The sequence below is a fragment of the Hypanus sabinus genome, chromosome 3, assembly GCF_030144855.1.
Source record: "Hypanus sabinus isolate sHypSab1 chromosome 3, sHypSab1.hap1, whole genome shotgun sequence".
Lineage (NCBI taxonomy): Eukaryota > Metazoa > Chordata > Chondrichthyes > Myliobatiformes > Dasyatidae > Hypanus > Hypanus sabinus.
The window spans coordinates 44,583,143-44,602,985 of NC_082708.1; the positions used below are offsets into that span (position 1 = coordinate 44,583,143).

Consider the following 19,843-nt stretch of genomic DNA (forward strand, 5'->3'; position numbering starts at 1 on the left):
ATCATACTTGTACACGAAGCAGGTCTGAAAAGGAAGGGAGCCGATGCCAGAATAAAAAGGTGGAGGATAGGAAAGGAGGACATGTTTGAACTTCCCAGGTAGAGACTGTGCGAACAAAAGACAAAATAACAGTAATCTTTCAGTGCCAATCCCCAATGCCTTCTCTATATTAGTTCTCAATTTATAAGGCCATAAAACTTTAAGGTATAGGAGCAGATTTCGGCCATTTAGCCCACCAAGTCATTTCATCACAGCTGATCCATTTTCCCTCTCAGCCCCAATCTCCTGCTTTCTCACTGTATCTCTTCATGCCATGAACAATCAAGAATCTATCAAACGCTGCCCTGAGTACACATAAAGACTTGACCTCCACAGCTGCCTGTGGCAGAGAGTTCCACAGAAATTCACTAAAGAAATTCTTCTTCTTCTTCTCTGTTCTAAAAGGACACCCCTCCTCCAGAGGCTCTGTCCTCTGGACTTGGACTCTCCCACCATAGGAAACATCCCCTCCCCATCCACTCTATAAAGGCCATTCATCATTCAATAGGTTTCAGTTAGGCACCAATCGTTTGATTTCTAGTGAAAACTGGCCCAGAGCCATCAAAAGCTTTTCATATGACAAGCCATTCAATCCTGGAATCATTTTCGTGAACCTCCTTTGAACCCTCTCCAGTTTTAGCACATACTTTCTAAGATAAGGGGCCCAAAGGTTCTCATAATACTCCAAGTGAGACCTCACAAGTGCTTAATAAACTCTCAACATTACATACTTGCTTTTATATTCTAGTCCTCTTGAAATGAATGCTAATATCAAATTTGCATTCCTCACTGCAGGCTCAACTTGCAAATGAACCTTTAGGGAATCTTGCACGAGGACTCCCAAATCCCTTTGTATTCTCCTCAGACTTTTGTATTTTCTCTCCACATAGAAAATGGTGAACCTTTTCGTTTCTTCTCCCAAAGTGCATGACCACACACTTCCTGACACCATATTCCACCTGCCACTTATTTGTCCATTCTCCTAATCTGTCTAAGTCCTTCTGTAGACTCTTTATTTCCTCAAAACCACCTGTCCCTCCACCCATCTTTGTTTCATCTACAAACTTTGCAACATATAACATAAAAGGAATTGGTCCCAACAGAGACCACTGTGGAACACCACTAGTCACCGGCAGCCAACTAGAAAAGGTTCCCTTTATTCCCACTTTTTGCCTCCTGCCAATCAGCCACTGCCTTATCCATGCTAGGATCTTTCCTAAAATACCATGGGCTCGTAGTTTGTTAAGTAGCCTCAAGTGTAGCACTTTGTCAAAGGCCTTCTGAAAATCGAAGTACACAACATCAATCAATTCTCCTCTGTCTATTCTGCTTGTTATTTCTTCAATGAATTCAAACAGACTTGTCAGGCAAGATTTCCCCTTGAGGAAACTATGCTGACTACGGCCCATTTTATCATGTGCTTCCAAGTACCCTGAGACCTCATTGTTAATAATCAACTCCAAAATCTTCCGAACCACTGAGGTCAGACAAACTGGTTGATAATTTCCTTTCTTCTGCCTTTCTCCCCCTTCTTGAGGAGTGCAGTGACATTTACAATTTTCCAGTATTCTGGAACCATTCCAGAAAGTAGTGATTCTTGAAAGATCATTAGTAATGCCTCTACAATTTCTTCAGCCACCTCATTCAGAACCCTGGGGTGTACACCATCTGATCTAGGTGACTTAACTCTCTTCAGACCTTTCAATTTCCCAAGAAGCTTCTCCCTAGTAATGGTAACTTCACACATTTCATGACCCCTGACACCTGGAACTTCCACCATTCTGCTAGTGTCTTCCATGGTGAAGGCTGATGCAAAATGCTTATTCTGTTCATCCGCCATTTCCTTATCCCCCAGTACTACCTCTCCAGCATCGTTTTCCAGCAGACAAATATCCACTCTTGCCTCTCTTTTACACTTCATGTATAACCATATAACAATTACAACATGAAAAGGCCGTCTCGGCCCTTCCAGCCCGTGCTGAACGCTTACTCTCACCTAGTCCCACTGACCTGCACTCAGCCCATAAACCTCCATTCCTTTCCTGTACATATACCTATCCAATTTTACTTTAAATGACAATATCGAATCTGCCTCATTCCACACAGCTACCACTCTCTGAGTAAAGAAGTTCCCCCTCGTGTTACCCCTAAACTTTTGCTCCCTAACTCTCAACTCATGTCCCCTTGTTTGAATCTCCCCTACTCTCAATGGAAAAAGCCTATCCATGTCAACTCTATCTATCCCCCTCATAGTTTTAAATACCTCTATCAAGTCCCCCCGTCAACCTTCTACACTCCAAAGAATAAAGACCTAACTTGTTCAACCTTTCTGTATCTGAAGATTCAGTATCTGAAGAAACTTTTTATCCTCTTTAATATTTTTGGCTAGTTTACTTTCATTTTCCATCTTTACCTTCTTAATGACCTTTTAGTTGCCTTCTGTTGGTATTTGATTTTAGCTCTATTATACGCCTTCTCTAGCTTTTATGTTGGCTTTGACTTCTCTTGTTTGCCATGGTTGTTTCCTCTTGCCTTTAGAATACTTCTGGAGAACTCTCCTCTCCAGCCAATGTAATTCCCTTTACTCCACTGTAATACTGAAACATCTGCCTTTAGCTTCTCCCTCTGAAATTTCAGGGTGAATTTGATCATCTTATGGTCACTTACCCCTAAGGGTTATTTTACTTTAAAGAATCCTAATCAATTCTGGTTCATTGCTTAACCCCCAATCTGGCATAGTTGATCATCTAGAGGGCTCTAAAAAGCCATCTCATAGGCACTCTAGAATATCCTCCTCTTGGAATCCTGCACCAACCTGATATTCCCAATCTTCCCAATGCATTTCTGCATATTGAAATCCCCGATGACTATTGTAACATTGCCCTTTTAGCATGCATTTTCTGTCATCCTTACCACTGTTTGGGGGTCTGTATATAACTCCCGTCAGGGCCCTTTTACCCTTGCAGTCCCTTAGCTCTATCCACAATGCTTCAATCCCTTCCAACTCTATGTCACCGCTTTCAAATGATTTGATTTCATTTTTTCCCTACAAATCAACACTACCCCTTTGCCTTCGTGCCTGTCCTTTTTACAAAATCTACTACAAAATGCTCATTATCAAACCTTATTATTGAAAATGGAATACCAGATGAAAATTCTTGAGTTGCTGGTAGCTGAAAACTTGAAGCCTAGTTACACACCATACTCCTCTGACTGCCACCAAACCACATTGGCCAGCAAGCTTTCTGAGATTGCATCAGATACTGGATAAGAACACAAGGGCATCATATTGGTGCTGCTAGTAAAGCAATGAAAGAGGTTCCATCTCACAATTAGAGCACTTTTGCTTCCCTTGGAGGGAATGTGTACAAGAGTAATATGTATAGAGACCTCAAGGAGACAGAGACTAATGGAGTAAGGGGACAAATGACTGGTTTCAATCTGTCCTCTAGTGTCGACTGTGTGGGTTTGCATGCTCTTTCTACCACTGCACAAGTTTCCACTGGATTCTCACATTCCCCCCACCTTTCAAGGTCACATAGGTTGGTAGGTTAGTTGGCTGCTGTACAAATATGTGGAAAGGTATTGGGATTGGTAGAGAGCTGCGAGAACATGTTAGAGGGAAAATTAGCTGGGAAGCAGGACTGGTCCATTTTCTGACAGTATCCCCATACTGTTTGATTCCCTATCTATTGATCCCTGGTTGAATGCGCTCCACACCTCATTGGGGTAAAGAATTTCAAAGATTTGCACCCTCTTGATAAAGAATTTTCACCTCATCTCAGTCCAAGATGCCTGACCCCTTATTTTGAGATACCTTTTTCTAGCTCCCCAGCCTTGGGAAACATACTCCCTGCATTCTGCCTGTTGAGTTCTGCAAAAAAAAAAAAATTGTTTCAATAAGATCGCCTTCCTTCTTCTAAATTCGTGATCATACATGCCCAGCTTTCTTAATCTTTCCAAGTATTGCAAACCCATCATTTCTGGAACTGATCAGGTGAACTTTCACTGTAACTCCTTTATGGTAAAAATATCCTTTTATTTAAGTAAGGAGACCAAAGTAATGTTCCAGTTGTGGTTTTGTTCAGGCCCTTTATAATTACAGAGAACATCTATATCCCTGTCTTCAAATCCTCTTGTAATGAAAACCAACTTAATTGCTTTCTACACCTGCATGGTGAATTGTGTACAAGGATAGTTAGATCTCTTTGAACAAAATTACCTCAATTCTTATTTTAAAAGTACTGTTTTGATCTGTGACTACATTGGATAATTGCACTTTTCAATATTAGCCAAGTTCTTGCCCATTCACTCAATTTGACAATATTACTTGAACTTCTTCACATCCTTTTCTCTATACACAGACCAACTCAGGAAAACAAAAGGATGATAATTGCGAAATAGAGCCTCTCATTGCAACACTGTCATGTCATGGTCACCACCACTGATCTTTTGAAGAGCAGACTAGTGGAGATCAATGCTGTGACTGAAGTTCCTATTATTGTGAACGCCAGCCTTTTAGAGATGATAGAGATCATGCAGCTTTGAGACTCAATCACATCACTTTTCAGATTCGATCAAAGATATTTGTCTGGAAGCTGCAGGCTCCACGATAAATCAGTATTCATAAAATAAACCACACAATGTTATGACTGATTACAGTTTTGATGTCTTGTACCATAAACCCTTACAGTATGAAAGTAGACTTCTCCATACTCTCTGAGATAATAAAAAGCTCATGGTCTAACAATCTAATGCCTCAGGTAATTGCTGAATACTTGAAGGATCTTTATTTTAGGATTGCAGCATCTCTGTCTTATATAACCATATAACAATCACAGCACGGAAACAGGCCATCTTGGCTCTCCTAGTCCATGCTGAACCCTTAATCTCACCTAGTCCCACCTACCCGCACTCAGCCCATAACCCTCCACTCCTTTCCTGTCCATATACCTATCCAATTTTACCTTAAATGACACAACTGAACTGGCCTCGACTACTTCTACAGGAAGCTCATTCCACACAGCTATCACTCTTTGAGTAAAGAAATACCCCCTCGTGTTTCCCTTAAACTTCTGCCCCCTAACTCTCAAATCATGTCCTCTAGTTTGAATCTCCCCTACTCTCAATGGAAACAGCCTGTTCACGTCAACTCTATCTATCCCTCTCAAAATTTTAAATACCTCGATCAAATCCCCCCTCAACCTTCTACGCTCCAATGAATACAGACCTAACTTGTTCAACCTTTCTCTGTAACTTAATTGCTGAAACCCAGGTAACATCCTAGTAAATCGTCTCTGCACTCTCTCTAATTTATTGATATCTTTCCTATAATTCGGTGACCAGAACTGCACACAATATTCCAAATTTGGCCTTACCAATGCCTTGTACAACTTTAGCATTACATCCCAACTTCTGTACTCAATGCTTTGATTTATAAAAGCCAGCGTTCCAAAAGCCCTCTTCACCACCCTATCTACATGAGACTCCACTTTCAGGGAACTATGCACAGTTATTCCTAGATCTCTCTGTTCCTCTGCATTCCTCAATGCCCTACCATTTACTCTGTATGTTCTATTTGGATTATTCCTGCCAAAATGTAGAACCTCACACTTCTCAGCATTAAACTCCATCTGCCAACGTTCAGCCCATTCTTCTAACCGGCATAAATCTCCCTGCAAGCTTTGAAAATCCACCTCATTATCCACAACACCTCCTACCTTAGTATCATCGGCATACTTACTAATCCAATTTACCACCCCATCATCCAGATCATTTATGTATATTACAAACAACATTGGGCCCAAAACAGATCCCTGAGGCACCCCGCTAGTCACCGGCCTCCATCCCGATAAACAATTATCCACCATTACTCTCTGGCATCTCCCATCTAGCCACTGTTGAATCCATTTTATTACTCCAGCATTAATACCTAACGACTGAACCTTCTTAACTAACCTTCCATGTGGAACTTTGTCAAAGGCTTTGCTGAAGTCCATATTGTTTAGCACAATATAATATCTTGTCTTGTTTAGCACAATATAATATCTGGCCTTGTCATTTGGTATTCACTTACTAGCCTTTTCTTTCCACTGTTGTCAGCTCCTACTGAATGTCTGACCCCATTCAGACTCCTCTCACTTACCATTGACACCACCAACAGTCCCAGCCTCACACTCAACCCTGTCACCACAGCCGATATCGATCTCTCTGCTGGCTTTAGGACTAACAGAGTAAATGATGGTGCATCTCCTTAACAGTGGTTCCCCTGCACCTCTTGTTCAATGGGACCCAGGTCACTGCATTAACCTGGCCAAAGAGAAGAAACGGCACAGAACATAACATGAAAGTCACACAGCACCTAATGAATACGAACACTAAGCAACAGGCTGTCTCATGGCTGGATAAAGAAGGGAAATGTGAAAATATTGAGCATTGCCATCTTTGACATTTCTCTTAATCCAATTATCACTACGGCCTCCTCATTGAGTGGTGGAGGTTGGCCTCCTCCTGACTCCGGTCTTTCCCATTGTATTGCGAACCAGCTTGATCTACAGCAAGAACAGGTGTGAGTTAAGTACTGACTTGGTCCAAGGCCTGCACTGATACATGAGGGTGCTTTGTATAATGTTAGTGCTGAATGTTTCCTAAACAAGAAATAAATAGCAATGAGCAAGAAAGTACCTCTGGTGTGACGCATTATGGAAGTTAGCGAGAAAGCAAACTAGTTTCCAGTTATTACCAGGTTTATTTTGCTCCACAAGCAGCAACAAATGATTAAAATTAGAAGAAATGAAATGGCTTCTTGTTGTGATTGAATAAGGAATGGCTGGGTTGTGAGGGCATATTCTGGAGTTAGGGTTTGTAGCAAATATTAAATTTCAGCGGCAGCCAGTCTTCAGGCTGGAATGTGGATTTTAGATTGAATTTAAAGTGCAGCTTTGAACAATGGTCTTCCTGGAACTGCAGGCTGGGGTTGATCACCTGAGATGTTTGCATGTGCATGAATGCAGCTAGGGAGATGATGGGGATTAACATTTATTTTGGGAGTCTGGAGTGTTAGAGGTGTTTGAAAATTATATGCAATTTAGAAGAAGCATAAGACCATAAGAAATAAGACCAGAATTAGGCCACCTGGCCCATTGAGTCTGCTCTACCATTCAACTGTGGCTGATCATTTTTTCATCCTCCTCAGCCCCAGTTCCCAGCCTTCTCCCTGTAACCTTTGATGCCATGAACAATCAAGAACCTATTAATCTCTGCCTAAAGTACACCCAATGACCTGGCCTCCACGGCTGCATGTGGCAACAAATTCCACAAATTCACCATTCTTTGGCTAAAAAAAATCTTTAATCCTTGTTTTGAAAGGGTGTCCCTCCATCCTGATACTGTGCCCTCTTATCATAGACTCTCCCACCATGGGAAACATCCTTTCAAAATCTACTCTGTCTAAGCCTTTCGACATTCGAAAGGTTTCAATGAGATCCCCCCTCATCCTTCTGAATTCCAGCAAGTACAGACCCAGAGCCATCAAGTGTTCCTCGAAAGATAACTCTTTCATTCCTGGATCATCCTTGTGAACCTCCTCTGGACCCTCTCCAATGCCAGCTTGTCTTTTCTGAGATGAGTGGCACAAAACTCTTCACAATACTCAATGTGAAGCCTCACCAGTGCCTTATAAAGCCTCAGCATCACCTCCTTGCTCATGTAATCTAGACCTCTTGAAATGAACTCCATCAAGACATTTGTCTTCCTCACCACTGACTCAACCTGCAAGTTAACCTTCAGGGTGTTCTGCACAAGGACTCCCAAGTCCCTCTGCATCTCAGATTCCGGGATTTTCTCCCCGTTTAGAAAATAGTCTGCACATTTATTTCTACTACCAAAGTGCATGACCATGCATTTTCCAGCATTGTATTTCATTTGTCACTTCCTTGTCCATTCTCCCAATCTGTCTAAGTCTTTCTGCATCTTACCCGTTCCCTCAACACTACCTGTCCCTCCATCAATCTTTGTATCATCTGTAAACTTGGCAACAAAGCCATCTATTCCATCATCTAAATCATTGATATACAGCATAAAAAGTGGTCCTAACACCGACCCCTGTGAAGCACCACCAGCCACTTGCAACCAACCAGAAAAGGATCCTTTTATTCTCATTCGCTGTCTCCTAACGATCATCCGATGCTCTAACCGTGTTAGTAACTTCCCTGTAATACCACGGGCTCTTAACCTGGTAAGCAGCTCACGTGTGGCACATTGTCAAAGGCCCTTTTGAAAATCCAAATATACAACATTCACTGCATCACCTTTATCTATCCTACTTGTAATCTCCTCAAAGAATTCCAACAGGTTCGTCAGGCAGGATTTCCCTGAAGGACACCATGCTGACTTTGTACTATCTTGTCCTGTGTCACCAAGTGCTCCATCACCTCATCCTTAACAATTGACTCCAACATCTTCTCAACCACTGAGGTCAGGCTAACTGGTCTATAAATTACTTTTCGCTGCCTTCCTCCTTTCTTAAAGAGTAGAGTAACATTAGCAATTTCCCAGTCCTCTGGCATCATGCAAGAGTCCAATGATATTTGAAAGATCATTTATAATGCCACCACCGTCTCTAACACCAGCTCTTTCAGAACCCTAGGTTGCAGTTCTTCTGGTCCTGGTGACTTAATGACCTTTAGGTATTTCAGCTTTTTGAGCACCTTCTATCTTGTAACAGTAACTATAGAATTGTCCTACTGTTACTTTTGATCTTTAGCATATAAAAATGCCATGGAATATTGGGACAGGCAGGCCTCTTCTTGAAAGAGTGTCTGACGCTTGTTCCGCTGAATAAAGATTTCTATATCCGCCAGCTTCAGTGTCTCTCCGATGACAGTCACAACAGGGCTAGAGACAGGCGGCTTATCCTGGCAACAGGAAGACTTGGCGCATCCTGCTGTTCCGGGATGGTATTCTCAGTCGTCTCCCAGCAGTCCTGCTCACAATTCCTACAGTGTAGCGGTTAGTGCAATGCTTTGCAAAGCCAGCGGTCAGTTCCTGTAAGGACTTTGTGCATTCCCCTCCTCTGGTTTCCTCCCACATACGAGTTAGGGTTATTAATTTGTAGGCATGCTACGTCGGCGCCTGAAGTATGGCGCCGCTCACAGGAAGTCCCCAGCACATCTGCAGACTGTTTGCAGACTCAAACGACGCGTTTCACTGTTTGTTTTACATGCGACAAATAAAACTAATCTTTATTTTTTTAATGAGAAAAATACTGTAATTTCACGCATACATCCAACACTGGACTCCTGAAGCAGATATTCTACAGTGAACTCTGTTTGATCACCACTCGGAAACTATTCCAGGTAATGCTCAAAACTTCCTTTAACAGATGCATCGTCTCCGGGCCCAAGATGCTCACAGAGCAGAAGGAGAATTCAACACTGTGAAAAGTTCCAGCCCGTGCATTCAGAGCACACAGCCCTGAGTAATTAGAGGAAGGAAAACATCTTCCCTGATCTGCCGCTTCCACTTTGGGCTCATCTCAGAACTTCGGCCAAATACAGCATCGTTATTTATTTCAGCGATTCTTTAGCGCTCACTTCAGACGTTAGGTATGGTATGTCGGTTTACATTCAGTATTGAAAAATACATTGTTGAAGCACCGATGGTATTAATTGAAGAATGCTGCAGATTCCTGGTGACCTAGACAATTCAAAGTTACATTAAGCCTAAACTAAGTCTTTTTTCGAAACAATGTGTTTTGTCCATAAAACAACGAGCGGACTTGGAGGTACCAGAGTGACCCACCGCGATAAAGGTTGGTTATAACCCCGTAGAACAGAAAGTAATCAGTCCCGACAAACGTTCTCATGTCCAGAAAAAAACCACTCCAGAGAATATCTTTTTGTTTTGGTATTCCCTTCCCACTGCAAACCCACAAGATGACATTTTCGAAGCAAGTCCTCTGACACCACAGAGAACACAGGAAGGTTCCATTTTCCACGGCTGCAGGCGGGTTACGTGAACAAGTGTGAGAAAGAGAAGTCTTCGGCCGCTCCGAGTAAAATACCACATAATCGATGCACAATACCGACGGGGGAGGGGGCCAGCCGCGGGCACGCCGGGGCCACCACACGTCTCTGCCAAGCTGCCGGAAACACCCATCGGAAATCCTCCGGCTCTCCAGTTGCAACAAGCCGTTTCACATTGATTTTTCGGCACTAAGAAAGCCTCACTAGATTGTCACTGTCGCCCGGGAAAGCATTACTCCTAAAGGCGATAATTTCATTTAATGGTCGAAGCTGAATGTGAGGGAGTCTGGCATACGGCTTAAACTCAGAGCTGCGCTACTACGGAATGCAAGTTACAGCTTTACCGTGGAACAGGAAAGCCAATCGTTTCAGGGCTGATACAGATTTTTAAAAACCACCCCTCGGTTTCGTTGTAATCGAATTTTCTCTAAAAGCACACGAAATGTTCAAATACATCAATGGAATGACGTCTAATCGAGAGGCAGACTGATTTTATTATACTTTTCGCCTTAGCCAAGGTTACCAAGAAAGCTAGAGCTTCATTGCGGGCTTCTGTACACCTGGGTGCCAGGATTGGTCCCGCAACAAACAACACTAACTCGAACAAACAACACTAACTCGAAGTTATGTTAACTAACCGAGCCACGCAAAAACTTGAAGCAGGCATATTTACGATGAGTAACTGGACGGCAAGTGGTTGATACCCACTAAAACACGTTTTGCTATTTTAACAAAATTACGCGTGTTAAATACATTTTGATGCGAACTAGAATTGGGACATAAACTATGTACATATCATTTATGCGCACGGTTTCAAATTCCCAGACTAAAACACATTGACCCTACATTGATCGCGACACCAACTGTACCATAAAACAGATCGTTTCTTAACTTTTTGTCTGTGAGAATTGTAATGTCAGCGCATAAGAAATATCAGGACAGGAGCTGCTCAACAACCCATGGGCAACGTCAGGTTTTGACAGTATACAATACTTCCGCGGGTGCAGCCATTCTGTTTGGAGTTTCCTGGTTTCTTTTCCTAACAGTTTTGCGGTACGTTTCACAGTGAATGTATCGATCGCCAAATACTGTTAGGCATTAGAAATGAACAGAGATAACAAAACCACACTACAGCCTCCATACGGCGTTCCCTTCAGCACCGCCAATTACCACTCAGCCACTTAATCTTTCTCTGCTTGAAAACTGGCAAAAAAAAAGGCGCAGCACTGTACCATCATCAAAGAGAACCTTTCCTTTTAAAAGTCACTGATAGCTATAAATCATGGTAAGTGACGGCGCCTGCTTCTCTGCGGTGCGGGCGCGATGAGGTTGATGTAAGCAAACTCGGGAATAGCTTTGGCCAGTCCATTTGAAGTTTTTTAAATACTATTGGAGTTAATTATCAATGGACGGTCCTGATTCTAATTCAGCGTTACTACACGCCACATTCACTTCTTCGATCTTACATTAATCTAACTGCATTGGACAGAGAGGCTAATAGAATACTTCGGAGGTTTTCTGAGAGTTTAAAACGCGGCGGATAACAGATGTGGCCGTCTATTAGTAAATGCTCATAAATAACAATTGTAGTTAATGAGAAAGCAGCATACTAGACAATGTATAACCTTACCTGAAGCCACTAGTTACCTGCGTGAATGGAAACCCTTAGTTATTTCGGAATAAACTAGAGAGAACAGGGCGCTCCGCAACAGTGTTAGACAGTAACAAATTTTGACAAGTTCATTTCCATTTTCACACCACGCCTTTTTACACGGTAACACCCGGCCTACCTAGCGGGAAATATGCTCATTTCTGTCGATCCGTGCCAAGATTTATACTCCGCAATATTCATACATCCTTGTCAAATTGCATCTGCCAATCAGCTCTCAATTTTTTACAATAGAATTCTTCTACACGTGGCACCAGAAAATTTCAAGAATAGTTTTTTTTAGTGGGAATAAAGCCTTGAAAATCCAGTGTATGTCATACAGCGGCAACAAGCTCTCATTCGTTTTCTCTAGGGCGAAGCACTGAATCATATTCTTGGTAGAACACCATATGATCTAGCCGGTACAGTACCTCATTGGGGAAAGGATCCCCGCTCCTGGCTTTGCCGCGCCTGCGCTCGCTCTGCAGCCTGGGCTTTGTAGTTCATCTCCGTCTCCACCGTAATCACATGGACAGTTAATCTCGGGTTCTCTGGACGTACCGGCGCGGGTCGAGTGGATGCTGTTGCCCGAGAGCCGGGCTTGATGTGTTTTTTCCCCCCCCGGTTTTTGCAGTTGTATCTGAACGAAAGCCGGTGAAGGACGTGAGATATATGCATGCAACCAAAGGAACGCCCTCTAAAGTGAAAGGCGTTAAAATCATTGCGCCTAATTTGCTTTAAAATTCTACTTTTGAAACACGTTATTTTGAACATATATAAGCATAATGCTAACATATTTTCACAATATGTTTTACAAAGTTGGTCAGATCAGTATTAATAATTTTCTGTCCAGTTATGCAATTCACATGTCACAACACGGGAACAGGAATCGGCAATGTAGCAGTTCATTTATTTGGATCTTGATTGATCTGTAACTTGTCTTCATTTACCGCGACTTTCCTGTAATAACTTTGGTTATACAAAGTCTATCAATGTTGCATCAAATGTCCTTACATCAATCCACAGGAGTGAAGAAAGGTGCCGCCAGCAAAAACAAAACGAACTACTGCAGTAAGTCGAGAAGTCTGTGGAAGCAACCCACGCGAATGGAAAGCACAGCCAGGACACCAGAAAGAGGTGAGAGGAGGACTGAGGCAGCGTTTGATAGCTGCCAAGTGAGTGTGGAGAGGAGGGGCAGAAGGACCCGGGCGGTGGTGGGGAGTGAGGCAGTCTCCCGATTCAGGCCTCCCCGTTTGGATCTGAAGTATGTACAATTTATTCACCACTTCTCCCAATAGTTTATCTCCACTTTGTACAATCTACCTCGTCCTCTATGCCTCATTTTCAATCCTAATGCGGGGTTTCAACCTGGAACGTCGGCACTCACTTTGCCTCAACAACTCTCTGATCCCGAATCTAGCCTCTGCCAGTTCTAATGTCTCTGTGAGTAGCGACTTCTATCACTCTGAATGCTTCCCAATTTCTCTTCTGAAAAGCCTTTGTCTAATAAGTTAGATAATACCTCCCAATAGTAGGTTCACTGGGCAGCGGTAATGTTACTGGTTTATTGGTATAGGTATGAGTTTATTATTGTCACAGTGAAAAGCTGGGCTTACAATACAGAGAAACTGCAGTCAGGTAAAAAATAAAGTGCAAGATCTGAATGAGGCAGATTGTGAGGTCTAGAGTTTGCCTTACCCCACAAGAGGTTTGTTCATGAGCATGGTAACAGTGGGATAGAGCTGTCCTTGAGCTTGGAGGTTTGTTCATGAGCATGGTAACAGTGGGATAGAGCTGTCCTTGAGCTTGGAGGTTTGTTCATGAGCATGGTAACAGTGGGATAGAGCTGTCCTTGAGCTTGGAGGTTTGTTCATGAGCATGGTAACAGTGGGATAGAGCTGTCCTTGAGCTTGGAGGTTTGTTCATGAGCATGGTAACAGTGGGATAGAGCTGTCCTTGAGCTTGGAGGTTTGTTCATGAGCATGGTAACAGTGGGATAGAGCTGTCCTTGAGCTTGGAGGTTTGTTCATGAGCATGGTAACAGTGGGATAGAGCTGTCCTTGAGCTTGGAGGTTTGTTCATGAGCATGGTAACAGTGGGATAGAGCTGTCCTTGAGCTTGGAGGTTTGTTCATGAGCATGGTAACAGTGGGATAGAGCTGTCCTTGAGCTTGGAGGTTTGTTCATGAGCATGGTAACAGTGGGATAGAGCTGTCCTTGAGCTTGGAGGTTTGTTCATGAGCATGGTAACAGTGGGATAGAGCTGTCCTTGAGCTTGGAGGTTTGTTCATGAGCATGGTAACAGTGGGATAGAGCTGTCCTTGAGCTTGGAGGTTTGTTCATGAGCATGGTAACAGTGGGATAGAGCTGTCCTTGAGCTTGGAGGTTTGTTCATGAGCATGGTAACAGTGGGATAGAGCTGTCCTTGAGCTTGGAGGTTTGTTCATGAGCATGGTAACAGTGGGATAGAGCTGTCCTTGAGCTTGGAGGTTTGTTCATCAGCATGGTAACAGTGGGATAGAGCTGTCCTTGAGCTTGGAGGTTTGTTCATGAGCATGGTAACAGTGGGATAGAGCTGTCCTTGAGCTTGGAGGTTTGTTCATGAGCATGGTAACAGTGGGATAGAGCTGTCCTTGAGCTTGGAGGTTTGTTCATGAGCATGGTAACAGTGGGATAGAGCTGTCCTTGAGCTTGGAGGTTTGTTCATGAGCATGGTAACAGTGGGATAGAGCTGTCCTTGAGCTTGGAGGTTTGTGCCTTCAGTATCTTCTGCTTTTTGGAAGAGGGAAGAAGAGAGAATGAGGTAGATGGGGACTCTGATTATGCTGGCAGTATTACTGAGGCAGTGAGAAGTATAGACAGGGTCCTGGGGGGAGGCTGGTTTCAGTGATGTGCTGAGCTGGTCTACAACTCTGCAGTTTCTTTTTTCTTTATTTACCCAATTTGTTCAACTAATTTGATGCACAATGATATCCAGTCACTCCATGTAGCTCTCTAAATTTGAGACAAAATTCAGAGTTGGAGTTGGGGTTCCATCATTGGCGGGTCTGGAGTTTGAGGCTTGGAGTTCAGGGTCCCGTTATCAGGGTTGATATCGAAGGTCGATTGGAAGCCCGGAAGTTAAAGCCGAAAGGCCGAAGCCCTGGGTCTGTGGGTCTGGGGTCGGAGGCTCATAGTCTGCGAGTCTGCTGGAGGCCCAGTGGCCTCTCCTGGGGTTTGAGGACTGTCTCTGTGTGTGGAAGGTGGGAGGGAGGATAGGGGCTTGTTTTGCTGCTGTTGTTCTGCTGAGCATAGCAGGCATGTTATGTTGGCACTGGTGACACTTAAATCTGTCCCCCAGCACATTGTTAGGTTGTGTTGGTTGTTAATGCAAGTGACACATTTCTCTGTATGTTTTGATGTACAGATGATAAATACACCAATCTGACTATTCACAGAGCCCAGCTCCAGTCTAAGCAAACCTTCATACAGCTGAGGAAAAACTAGCTTGCATTCTATTCTTCTAGTTATAGGAACCACAATCTAGGAGACTTTTTTTTGTTATTTTTCTGCTTGTTTCAAACATTTTTAAAGATTTACACATGTAGATCCTCATATTTCAGCTCAGTGCTTCCAGTTTTTTTTTCTATTTAGGAAATATTTTCATCTACATTAGATTTAAAATTCATTGAAAGTTGTTGGCTATAATTTAACCCATTTTCTTAATCTATAATCTGTCTCTGCATGAAACATTGGCTTTGAAGTTAAGTGATTTCTCTATAACTGTAGTGATTAATCTGAAAATCTTTTAAAGATTTTGGAATTCACTCAATAAGTTCTTGAATAGTTTGTTTCTGATTCTTCAAGGAATAAAATGCTTCCTGTGCCATATCAGCATCTGTAAAATTGTGAATGGTTGTTTGTATCATAGACTGCATTAAAATGGAGGCAATGAACTGAAGGTAAGTTTAGCCTTGCATGATGCAGTGTTGTCAGTGACAAACTTGATAAAGTGGAATCCTTTTCTGTTGATTAAGTAAGAATTGGACAGGTATAAGCAATGATCTCTAAGGCCTTGGTAATTCTTCCACTCTGTAAAATTGCTTTATCCTGCTCTGCTGCCACTGGGGAAGCTGATGGGCTAACCTCAGTCAATCCGTGGCTTGATTCATGTGTCTCTGTACAGCGGTTGACTGATGCTCATTAGAATGGTCCTTTCCAGCCACATGATTGTGTATCATTCTTCCTTCCTCAGTTCAGGTGAGCACAGGATATTCGAGTGTACAGGCAGACCTCATTGATACATTACAAATTATTAAACTATACAGTATAAAGGCAACAATTGATTCCTCTCTCTTTAGTAAGGATACTTTTGGGATTTCTTCTTGTATATCTTCAGAAGTAGATTTCACAGATAGATAGTCTTATCCTAACTGTCTAACTGGTTTATGAGTAACTGTCACTGACCACATCATTTAGCTGTCTCTGGGGGGGGGGGGGGGGTAATTTGTTTACTAAATAATAACAGCTAATAATTCATTACTATAATCAATTGATCCCTCTGATAATTATTACATTAATCACTACAGTTTACAGGCATCACTCAACTTTGATTACAAAGCTAATGTTTCATGCTTTTTGTTTTATGCAGTCATACATTTTGTCAAAAACGCACCTTGTGCCTCTGTCGGAGGGATTTGACCTGACAAATGGAAATTTTGTAAGAATTTGTTGCAGGACTGGAGAGGAAGTCTTTATCCCTGGCAAAGCTTTTGCCTGTTATCAAATTTGCTGTCCAGCTGCCTGCCTACACAGACAACTTGGAAGTTAGTGGCCTGCAAAGATAATGCATCTGGATGTTGCCTGACATCTGTCAGATGAGTCACCATAATGGGTCTCGGGAGGGTTTCACTTGAATGAAGTTTGAAATAAACCGAGGAACAATGGCCCAAAGATTCAAGAGAAGTGTTCTAATCAGATTGGAAAAGAATGCCTCCAGTAGGAGGCCCTCTAGGTGTCTTAGTGATGCCGGAGGGCATTGATTTTCTTTTCCTTGTGACACTTACCAGCTGAGTTAACAGGCAGTATCAGTAGGAAAACAATGGCGTCGAGGTGGTGGTGGGACAGCAAGAGAGCAGTGAATAGACCACACACACTTTGCTGGAGGAACTTGGCCATTCAGGCAGCATTTATGGCAAGGAATAAATAGCCAATGTTTTGGGCTAAGACCTTTCATCAGTGCTGGAAAGGAAGAGGGAAAAATCCAGAAGAAGTGGGGGGGTGGGGGTTGGAGGAGGAATATAAGCTAGCATGTGATAGGTGAAGCCAGATGAGGGAAAGGATGGTGGGTGGTGGTGGATAGGAATTGAAAAACTGAAAGGTGATAGGTGGAAAATCTGCATCTCCGCCATTTCCCAGACATCAGCCCTCACCCCATCTTCCCACCGCCATAACAGGCATTGAGCTCCTTGCTTGTCCTTGCCTACCACCCCACAAGCCTCAGTATCCAGCACATCATTCTCCGTAACTTCCACCATCTTCAATGGGATCCTACCTCAAAACACGTTTCCCGGCCTGCACGATAGCATAGCGTAGTCCTTAGCATGATGCTATTAGAGCTCAGGGCATTTCGGAATTGAGTTCAAAACCAGCAGCTTCTGTAAGGAGCTTTACATTCTCCCCATGATCCATGTGGGTCTCGTCTGTGTGCTCTGGTTTCCTCTCACAGTCCAAAGACATATCAGTTAGCTGATTAATTGGTCATTGTAAATTGTCCTGTGATTAGGCTATGGTAAAATAGGTAGGCTGCTGGGTGGTGCAGCTCATTGTGCTCGAAGGGCCTGTTCTGTGCTGTATCCCTACGTAAATAAACTCTTCATCTTCCACAGGAATTGCTGTGTCCATGACTTTCTTATCAATTTGTCCCTCCCCACTCATTTCCCTCCTAGCATTCATTTCTGCAAGCAGAACAAGTGCTACACCTTACCCCTTCAGCACCTCCCTCATCACCATTCAGGGCCCCAAGCATGAGGCCACTCGCAGGTCTGAGGAGAAACACCTCATCTTACATCTGGGGAGTCTAACCTGACACTATACCCATCAATTTTTCTACCTTCAGATAATTTTGCCCTCTCTACCCCTTCTCCCATTCTGGCTCCCTTCTTACCCCTTCTCTTCACCTACTTGTGTCCCTCCTCCTTCCCTTTCTCCTGTGGTCCACTCTCCTTGAAGATTCCATATTTAACCCTTTACTTTTTCCACCTATCACCTCCCAGCTTCTCACTTTATTGCCCAACCCTCCCCCCCCCCCCCCACTTTCCTACCAACACACCTTCCCCCTCACTCTGCTTCAGCTGCTAACTTACACTCCTTTTCCTCAGGACTGGACAGAGAAGATGAGAAGTCAAAGTAAGAAGGTGGGGGAGGGGTGGAAGAACCACAAGGCGATCGGTGAAACCGGGAGAGGCGGAGTGATGAAGCAAAGAGCTGGGAAGTTGATCGGTGAAAGAGATAAAGGGCTGGAGAAGGGGGAATCTGACAGGTGAGAACAGAAGGCCATTGAAGAAAGAGAAGGGGAAGAGCACCAGAGGGAGGTGATGGACAGGTAAAGAGATAAAGTGAGAGGGAACTGGAAATAGGGAATGGGGGGCAATTACTGGAATTTCAAGCAATCACTGTTTATACCATCAGCTTGGAAGCTACCCAGATGGAATGCAAGGTTGGAGGGGCAAAACCTGAGAGAGGCTCATTGCAGCAGTGGAGGAGGCCATGGACTGACATGTCGGAATGGGAATGGATAGTAGAATTGAAGTGGATGGCCACCGGGATATCCCGCCTTTTCTGGCAGATGGAGCTTACGTGCTCAGTGAAGCAGTCTCCCAATCTATGTTGGGTCTCACCGATATCCAGGGAGCCACACCAGTAGCACCGGATAGAGTAGATGACCCCAACAGACTCACAGGTGAAGTGGCGCCTCACCTGGAAGGACTGTTTGGGTCCCTGAGTGGTGTAGGGCAGGTATAGCACTTGTTCCACTTGCAAGAATAAGCACCAGGAGGGAGATCCGTGGGGAGGGACGAATGGACAAGGTATTCGCACAGCAAATGATCCCTGTGGAAAGTGAAACGTGGGGGAAGAGGGAAAGATGTGCTTGATGGTGGGATCCTGTTGGAGATGGCAGAAATTAGAGAATTATGTGCCGGACACGGAGGCTGGTGGTGGTAGGCGAGGACAAGAGGAACCTTATCCCTGGTGGGGTGGCGGGAGGATGGGGTGAGGGCCGATGTGCAGGAAATTGAAGAAATGTGGGCTAGAGTGCCATTGATAGTGGAAGAGAAGCTGTTTTCTTTTAGGAGGATATCTCCTTCGTTCCAGAATGAAAAGCCTCATCCTGAGAGCAGGTGTGGCAGAGACAGAAGAATTGAGAGTAGGGGATGGGGTTTTTACAAGTAGCAGGGTGGAAATAGATATAGTTCAGGTCGCTGTGAGAATCAGTGGGTTTATAAAAGATATACATAGGTAAGCTGTCTCCAGAGATGGAGACAGAAAGATTGAGAAGGGAGAGGGAGGTGTCAGAAATGGACCAGGTAAATTTGAGGGCAGGGTGGAAGTTGGAAGCAAAGTTGATGAAGTCGACAAGCTCCACATGGGTGCAGGAAGAAGCATCAATGTGGCATAGGAAAAGTTGGTGAGTGATACTAGGTAGGCTCAGAACATAGACTGTTCCATGTAGCCAACAAAAGGGCAGGCACAACTGGTACCCATGCAAGTGCCCATGGCTACAATTTTTGTTGGAATGAAGTGGGAGGAGCCAAAAGAGAAATTATTGAGAGGGAGGATCCGTTCCACCACATGGAGAAGAGTGGTGTTGGAGGAGAACTGGTTGGATCTGGCGTCCAGAAAGAAACGGTGAACTTTGAGGCTACTCCGGTGGGGGATGAAGGTGCATAGGGACTGGGCAAATGGACTGATAGCTGTAAATGTTTATTTACTATTTTATATTTTACAACCAATATTGACATTTCAGCAGTGTTTCAAATTATATAATAAATTAGTAGCTTTTGTCTCCTTTCAGTATTGAAAATGTGATAAAGCAGATATACAAGCTAATATATAGAGGAGCTGAAATAAGAAACATATTGGGACATCAAATC

At 43.5% G+C, this 19,843-nt stretch overlaps 1 protein-coding gene and 1 long non-coding RNA gene across 6 annotated transcripts in view; one reads left to right on the plus strand and one right to left on the minus strand.

Annotated features, from left to right (window-relative positions):
- The window catches only part of sgcg (sarcoglycan, gamma), a 612,351-nt gene extending 600,144 nt beyond the window's left edge, over window positions 1-12,207 (minus strand). Inside the window, exon 1 of one of the 5 annotated variants that reach the window (XM_059964202.1) lies at window positions 12,144-12,207. The gene's annotated coding sequence lies outside the window, so the exon portion shown is untranslated. Of the gene's footprint in view, window positions 1-3,856; window positions 3,875-11,694; window positions 11,808-11,854; window positions 11,903-12,143 lie in introns of those variants that run through there. The other 4 variants (XM_059964201.1, XM_059964199.1, XM_059964196.1 and 1 more) reach the window with 4 other exon arrangements.
- The window catches only part of LOC132391263 (uncharacterized), a 44,668-nt gene that overhangs the window by 12,996 nt on the left and 11,829 nt on the right, over window positions 1-19,843 (plus strand). The window contains exon 2 of the long non-coding RNA XR_009511147.1: window positions 12,739-12,849. This is a non-coding gene — a long non-coding RNA (uncharacterized LOC132391263). The remainder of the gene's footprint in view (window positions 1-12,738; window positions 12,850-19,843) is intronic.